This window comes from Falco peregrinus, chromosome 2 (assembly GCF_023634155.1).
Source record: "Falco peregrinus isolate bFalPer1 chromosome 2, bFalPer1.pri, whole genome shotgun sequence".
NCBI classification, from domain to species: domain Eukaryota; kingdom Metazoa; phylum Chordata; class Aves; order Falconiformes; family Falconidae; genus Falco; species Falco peregrinus.
In genome coordinates, this window is record NC_073722.1 from 36,185,235 (window position 1) to 36,194,138 (window position 8,904).

Consider the following 8,904-nt stretch of genomic DNA (forward strand, 5'->3'; position numbering starts at 1 on the left):
CAGTGTATTAGCACTATGTCAGATCTATTAGCGCTGCATATTGAGGTCCTGGGGTGTCCAGGTGGAATCCAAGACATTCCTTCCCTAGTTTGCATCTGAGAAGGTAGAAACTCAATGTGTGGCTGGAGAAGCCTGGCCAGATCTACCTTAACAGATGTTAAAACAGGCTTATACTCCCTTCTGACGGTCCCCAGCATTGAAGGATTTGCAGTGAGATTCTGGAATAATGAGGTGGTTGCTGCTTGGAATAATTCAGAAAGGAAGAGTTTGGCATATATTATGATGGAGATATAGCTGTGCCCTAAATATTTGGAATGTGTATATATTTAACCTCAGGGCTGATAAAAAGGAACGAAAGCACAGGATTTTAAATTATTCTTAAGTTCTGTGATCGTTTGAAAAGCAATCAAAAAAGTGGCTCTCTGTAATATTTAATACATGCTTTTGCAAATTAGACTGTAATGTGCTTCATCTTCATTGTTTTCTGGTCACGATCTCTAGTCTTTAGTACCATTCTTCCTGTAATTCTCATTTATCCTTCTTTTTTTCAAGCCAGGGGTTTAGCAATGCGTGCCCTACCAAAAATTATCCTTCAGTATTTCAGGATTTGAATGGATGCTTTTGGCAGAGTGCAGTTTGCCTCCTTTGCTTTTCCTGTCACTTTTATGAAGAACATGCTATGAAGTTCCTGTCATTACATTTAGCCCCCATGCTCCTGTCATGCCTACTTAGTCGGCTTTCCTCCTGCAATATCACCTCTAGCTCCTCTCCTTTTTTCCCCACACAACAACAGTAAGTGAGCTTATTATTTTTTACTCGTCTGGATTCTGCCTATGTCCTGAATACTGGAATATTAAAAAAAAAATAAATCTGTATTTTTTTTTCCCAGTTGCCCTTTCTGGTGTTGAGTACTAATCAATGTTTATGAATGATGTTGTATTGTTAATACTGCTTTTGACTAAAGAAATTTAAATTCTTCTGGATTTACAAGTCCTCAAAATATCCACACTGTGATGGGTGTTAACAATCCTTGACAGATTTAGATCTTATTGAGATAGTGGATGGGATAGTCTGATATGTGGGTGTTTCATTTAAGTTTGAAGAGAATTGATTCTAAGCATGGTTTTGCCGTTTTAAAAGTAAAAAATATACTTTAAATGACTTTTTTAGGAACTCTTACCTGTATTTTGAGCCAGACATAAATAGTCATATATCTCAGGTCCCAAAAATATCCTTTTCCAAGGTGGTGTATTTCTGAGCACTTTGAACAGAAATTAGCTTGCATCATTTCCTGAATCTAGGGCAGAGAAAACTGAAATAGGTTGCTGCAATTTCTGTTATGCTGAAAAAATGAATAGTGTAAAGGCCCACATATCAGATGCTGGTTTACTTTTCCAAAAAAATGTTAAAATACTGTAAATTGGTGGAGTGAATTGAATGAAATTGTCAGTCTGAACAAGATCCACAGTGCATTTGAAGTACAAAATGGACCATTTTGCAATTATAAATGAATGTTAATGTTTCTGTGGATTTTACTCTTTAGTGATAAACTGTTGATAGTCTAACAAATAACTGGTAACTTGGTTATTATCAATTCACTATCATAACTGCTTTATCAGCTATAAATCTTCGATAAGTTTGACAGCTTTTTCTTCAGGATATATTCTGTTATGCTGTTCAAAATTAAACAAAATCTAACTATTGGAGATAACAGACATTTGTAAAGCATTGGATAAATTCAATAAAGCCAATGTGTCAAATCTGAACAAGATAAAGTCCTATGAAGCTTTACAGAAAAGTGAAAAAAAAACACTCTAAAGTTGCTATATAGAAAAGTGTGGATGTGAAACAGTTACTAGTCCCTAAAACGAGTATCTTTTGTTGTTCCTTAACTTAAGTCATAGGGTAAGTGAGCAAAGTACTATTTCAAAAAGTGTCATCTGTCTCAATTTACCTAAATACAAAAAGGTCAACTAATAATTACTGGAAAAGTCCAGTCCAGTAGATAGGTTTATACATTAACAATGAAATAATAGAAGCTGAATAACAAGAGATCAGCTGGACTCTGATTTTCGAACTGGGGTCCCTGGATGCCCAGGGAATGGGGAAGGTGTCTGCAACACAAAACGACAGCAAGACTATTGCCATTAGTCATTTAGAGTTTGTGGTACAGTCCTCCACCACAAAGCGCTAAGGGGAAGCTGAGACTCTTGGTAGCAATGACTGATAAAAGCATTGCTAGGCAGCTCCGAGCTTTCTTACTTCTTTGCAGATTTCGTAAGCTGTAAGTGTGATACTTCCAGTGGTTGGGAACCAGCGCCAGGGTGTTGAGCAGCCTCTTTTCTTACCGAGCTGCCATTTGGAGACAAATGCTTAAACAGTAGATTATTTCTGTTATGACTATATGTCTATACCTGACACCTAGTTGTATTGATTAGTAATTCAATGAAATTATTCTGTTATAAAAGGCATGTTTTGTGGGAATTGCTTGTGGAATTGCAGGCAATAGCAGCTGTTGGATCATAACACTGCACACATCAAGTCTTTTACTGAGTATAATCACAATGAAATAGATTTCATAAGGGCTTCAGTACAACATGCAGATGCATAATTTTGTGGAAGTTTCTCCCTTTTCTCAGGTCCAAAGTTACAGACAAATATCCCTACTTGATATGAATTAACTGATTTTCAACTTGTACAGTTTTAGCTCAGATATCAATATAGACACTTCTTTCAATTACTATTTTTTTTTTTTTTAGTATGCTTTCCATCATTTTCCCAAACTGGAAGCTAAACACCCCCCGCCCTGCCCCCTGCCTCCCCCCAAGTTAAGATAAAAAATTCCTAGACCTCTCAAAAATACTTTGAAATAAAGGTGAAGAACTGTAATAAAGTCATCATCTTGGCAAGCTGAACTCCACTGCTTTTTAGTCACCTGTGACAAGTAATAGTGACAATGGCAGGATCTCATACATCTTCAAATACTGCGGGTTTCCAGATCTCTCAGTTCACTGCCATTCAACCCCTTTTCTTGAAATATAACTGCAATGACATGAAAACTTGATGGCTGAGTATTCCAATTAAGCCAAAATTTTTCTAAAATTCCCAGATGCATGCAATTAGCAGGAAGCAGGTCTCTGGACTGTACTTTTATTTTAATACTGGCTTAAATAGATCTTTGTCCTGAGTAGTTCGATCAACTCAGGGACATCCTTTAGAAGTTGGAGTTTACAGAGTAAGTGGAAAAAGTTTAGTTTAGATTTTTGTCCTTAAAAAACCCACAATTTATTTTGCTGGCTGCAACTTGAAAAGCATGCTTGTAGAGCAGAAGGCTATTCCAATTAACATTATTTCAAATTAAACTGAAGAAACACTGATTTATTCTTATTCCCATTCATTGACCCTTTGAGTGATGAAAGCTGCTCCTGTAAACCTTAGGCCAAAGTGAGGTTTATTCCATTGCTCATTTACTGTAAACAACTCTGACATATTTGTATATATTTAAAAATTAACATAGCATCTGTGTAGTTAATTGATTTTTTCCCCCTGGAATGGTGCTTTAGAACAAAGTAGAAGAGACAGGAAGACTTCATACTCTGTCAAAGCATGGTGATCCACAGCCAGGCTTCTGTAGACTCTTGGCTCACTGTTTGAAAAACCTGGTTGACTTCCTACCAATCTACAAGATACAAGAAGCTATGTTTTCAGTACATTTTAAATTTAAATAAGCAGACTCATAATATGAATAAAAAATAACCTAACAATTTGCCTCTTTCAGGCTTACATCCAAATGCTCTCTTCAAACTTGCCCTGCTAAGCCTTTGGTGTCAGGGCTGATTAACAGAGAGGAGGAGACACAGGCACTATTCCTCCCAACATTTAGGTCAGCTCTGATACTCTCTGGCATGTATCTAGGCCACGTCTAATTAATCCCTGAATATTCCATCACTGCTGGATTACCTCTGTCAGCTTCTTCCATGGAAACCTGGCAGCAAAGATTTTTACCTTAGGTGAGGAAAATGGGAGTGGTTTTTTTCCCATCATCTAACTATGTAATGTTTATGCAACAATTTATAGAGCCCTTAGGATATAAAGTATTTAGTAGGGGTGAATACCTTCACCTGAAATTAGTGAAACATTGCCACTGATTTAAATAGAGCCAAGATTTCACCCTTGATTCTTTTTAGGATAAAATTTACCAGCTATGGCCTTCTCAACTCTAAATTCAATCCTACTATTCCAAAGAGTCACATTTTTTTTCTTTTTCTAAGCCAGATGTGAATACAAGGTGTTTAATCAAGCCAAGATCAGAAAATACAAGGAGATCTGAAAAATAAAACAAGAACTCCACCTAAAAGCCTGTTGCAGATCTGGAGAAGTGAAGGGGCTAAATTGTATCTGTGCGCTTTAAACTGCAGCCTACAGTCTTCCATGGTCATTACTAGAATTACATAAACAGTTTGCAAAGACACTCGTCAGCTTGGGGAGGTGCTTAAATCAAGATCAGCTGCCACTGTGGAGCAGTGGATACGCAACTTGTGACCACAAAAAAACAACCCAGCACACTTTCTGAACTAAGGATCCACTGCATCCATGTTCTGTGTATCACAATAGTGATGCACAGAATCCTGGTACTAAAAATAGAGCATTAATTAGCAATGCTAAATTTATATGCAGTTATGCAAGGTGCTGGGTGTCTCAAGCAGTACGATGTTTGCATCCTGAGGGCAAAGTATTGTGACTTTTAAAATCAGTGCTCTATAAACATGCGTTCATCTACTGCGCACAAAGCCAGATGATTTTTTTTTTTATACTTGATGATAAAGTACTAGATGACAAGATAACTTACTACCCATAGAGCAAGAAATACCAGTTATTGGAGATCTGTTAGTATGCACTTAAAACACAGGCCAAGACAGCAGAGACATTTTTGTAGTGGGCGAGGTATGTTTTTTAACTCCACCTTCAGCTTTTCAAATTATGTCCTTGCAGTCTCCTCTAATTAAACATCAAAAGGATTTTCACTGCATTTGGAATGGCACTGTTGTCAAAACTCTCATTTAAATGCTTCTGCTGATACCTTCAAAATTATGTAATATTACAAATGTAAATAAGATGCAGATTTTTCACACACTTGTTTTCCTGGGTGAGTTGATTACTAAAGTAGGAAATGCTATTCATAAATGCTTGATACCAGCACATTAAAAAACCCCATATTGAGAAACTTCCTTTTAAAATTTCATTTGAGAAACAGTCAAGTCAGTATCAACCATGAGTTTTGCCTGAGTTAAGATTTACCTGCCCTTCAAATGTGCAGTTGTGGGTCAGCTGATACCTGCATTAACATGCCTCACATCTAAACACTGTGTTTAAGTCATCTTGTGTTTGAAAACAGATTTTCTTAGATGTGGGATGAGTGCACCTGCAGCAAAAGTGTATGTAGATGTACTGTATGCCATAGCCAATGCTGTGGAAGTGCCAAATCCCACTGTCTTGCACTTAATGTTTTAGGATGAACTCACAGACAGGTAATAAAATAATTTCATTGTGACATGTAAAAAATGCACACAGGCTGGTGATGTGATATTAATAATACTCCCAAGTTACTGTGAGCCCTCACAATTTACATTGCTCTTCCACCAGGTTCCCTCCCATGATACTGGACTTGACCATGGGGGAAGGACTCTTTCATCGTGGCCCGTGTTTGTGGCTGTACCTGAGAGTCCTATAAGCACATGCAGCAACGGTGCATTAAGGCAGGTAGGCTCTGCCTGGATTTTGGGCATGCAGTTCAATTCAAAGCTGATGGATGAACTAGATTTGTGCAAGTATTTCTAACATTGATGGGCTTCCCATTGACACTCTGTGTTAAGTAAGATACCCAAATAATCTTGATGGTGTGGGGACAGAGTACAGTTACGGAGAGATTACAGCATATTTGTCCTTTTGCTTTAGGGTTGTTACCCCTTCTTGTGCTTCATCATTCAGTTCAAACACTGTACAGACTGAGGTTTGGTGGTGGTAGCAACATGAAGACACCAAAATGCTCTCTAACCTCGTCATTCCCCATCATGTACAATGCCCACTAAGCTACTAAATTTTCATGTTTTTCTGACCAGCTCCTCAAATTCATCAGCCTCAAGTAGCTAAGCAGGTTGTAGACTATTAGTAAAAGTTACAGTCTTTGGTGTTATCTGTGTCTTCATGATATCAGCTTCATAAGACAGAGATAGATGGGCACTAGAGAGTATAATTCGTGTGGATTATACAGGCTGTAAACTTGGAGTGTTATTGCCCTGTACACAGCAGAAAACCCACAAAGTTGTTATGCAAAAAGTGTATGAGTCAGGTTAACTTAAAAATCCCCTACATTCAAGAATCTGGATTTTAGACTGTGTTAGGCATAATTTTCCTTGTAATACCTACAGAAGTTAATTAAACAACTCATTATTGCTTTGCAATCCAGACAGAGATGCACTATTAATTTAGGCAGGAGTGATCAATAACATGCGCTCCCTGAAAGAGTAAGTGCATAGAGTACATGTAAAATGCATACAATTATCTTAAAAAGGGCTTTTAAATTTTTGAGTGGCTGCACAACTTGAATTGTTGTTGAAAAAATAGAATAGTTTATTGTATGCCTCCCAGAAACTGCTTCATCTGATAATGGTGTCCTCTCTGATGATTCAAAGCTTTCACCAAATCCTTCCTTTCTTGCTACTACCCTTTTGTTAGTCTGTCATTCTTTCCAAAAAAAAAAAAAAAAAAAAAAAAGAGAGAGAGAGAGAGAGAACAGAGAAAGAAAAAGATTGTTTTATACAGTATAAATTCCTGATCAGGCTCCAACCTTGATACAAGGATTTCCAGTTTCCTGGTTAATTATCTGGGTGCAGTTAAATGATTCTCTCTGTTCACTTATCCACAATAATCTCCATTATGAAGCCAAGTGTTTCACCCTGTCCCACAGTGCATGGAGAGGACCAACAATAACATCAGCATCTACACTTACTACATAGATGAAGAAAACCCCAGACCTTTTTAAAGCTTCTGGTGTGGCAGCCTTCTCCTTGCTACTTGCAGGCATGGGAGAAGCTTCTTACAGTGATCAAACATGCCTCCAGCACCTTAGGGTAATACCATTCAGATGAATCCTGAGACCTGGTATAGAAGGCAAAGAATAGGCAGATGCATTCAGTAAATGGCTCTAACCATTCAAGAACTTCTGACAGGCAAAGCCCCGAACAAACACCCGCATGCTGCCCAAGTTTCTGACTTTGGGGTTCCTCACCTCCGCCCAGCAGCACATGCTTGTGTTATAACAGTCCTTGCATTAGATGTGCAGACACCTAGACTCTGAAGAAGTGGCTGAAATCAAGCAGACAAATTTTGACACAGTTATCTGAACCACCAAGTGTAAGCTTAGGGGTTCTGGGGGTGATCATCCTGATAATTTTTGTACCAAGGTAAAAAAGATGGTGCTTTTTTTGTTTCTTCTGACATAATAAAGATCTGGTGTCCATTGCTGGTTGTCCCAGATCTGAAGCACTGTCCTGTCCGACTTCTTAAATAAAGTCACATAATTAAAGAACAGCATTGTGTAAATCAATCTGTCCAGAAATGCTTAGCAGATGCATCTGGTTTTCTTCATGCTCCTGTGATGTTGTGTTTCAAATTCAATACATTACTTTATGTATCCTGCTGACAGTGTTTATTTTTATGGCCATGGAACTCCCAGTGCTTGTCTATTCTTCCTCAGCGCTGACAGTGCTCTGAACATGGACTGGCTCATTGAAACAATGAAAATGAAGTAAGAGTCATCTTAGAAATGAGCCTGCTTAACATCAGGATGGAGAGTCCCTTACTTTCTGGGATTTTGATAAATTTTGAAGTTTTAGAATGCGAAATGCAGAAATATCCTAGGAGTTCTGCAGGCTCAGCAAGGGAATACAAAACTTGGGTACTGTCATCCTGACCTGGTTCAGCTCTTTATTTATCTTTCTCTGCTGTCTTTTTTGCTTCCATACACTGCCTGTTGTGTATCTTTGTCCTGTGTTTGCTCAGTGCCTAGCACAGACTAGTGCAGTCTGTTACTACAGCACCAACAGAATGGTGCATGTACTTACAGTCTTTTAATCCTGGAAGAAGTTGAGACCTCAAGCATGCACAAACACAACCTACATGCCCGGGGGTTTCAATACATTTTCTAGAGAGATAAAACACTTGCAGGAATTTCCAGAGGTGTATCTGTACTAATTGGAGACAGTGTCATTTGCATGCCAGAGTTTTCCTCATCCCCTCCAACTGTCCCGCTTCCCTCCACCCCACCCCCCTCCCCCCATTTTACCAGTCATATTCTCCTGTTCCTTTGAGGACACATTTGAAAATGAGTTTCAAACTCATACTCCATCTCTAAAGCAGTAATAAATCCTGTTACAATTTTTGTTTTCAATAAACCAGCTTGCATAGCAAGTCACAGATTCCATTTCTGTTAAGTTGCTTAATTCCCGAAGACACCTGAGGCTGAAATACCTGCAGCTGTTCAGTACCATTGACTGCATATTTAATCTCTGAAAATATAAGTACTTTTTGTGCATCAAGTAGTATATACACTACTTTGTCTGGTTATATTATGATAGCCTTTCTTCAGTATTTTTACCCAATCATTGTTAAGGCCCACAGGCAAGATGCTGAGTATGTAAAAACTGTGCAGCTCCAAATACATCAAAGAAACTGTATTCATTTGTCCTAAGATTTGGCTTCCTACTTCCAGTTTTACCAGACTTTTCTTCAACTAATCTTGCAAATGCCTTAACCACATCCACTTCCTACTGTACCCCTCTCAATCCCTTTCAATTACCTCCTTCTTAACATATATACCCTCCATAATTCTTTCTTTCTAAATCC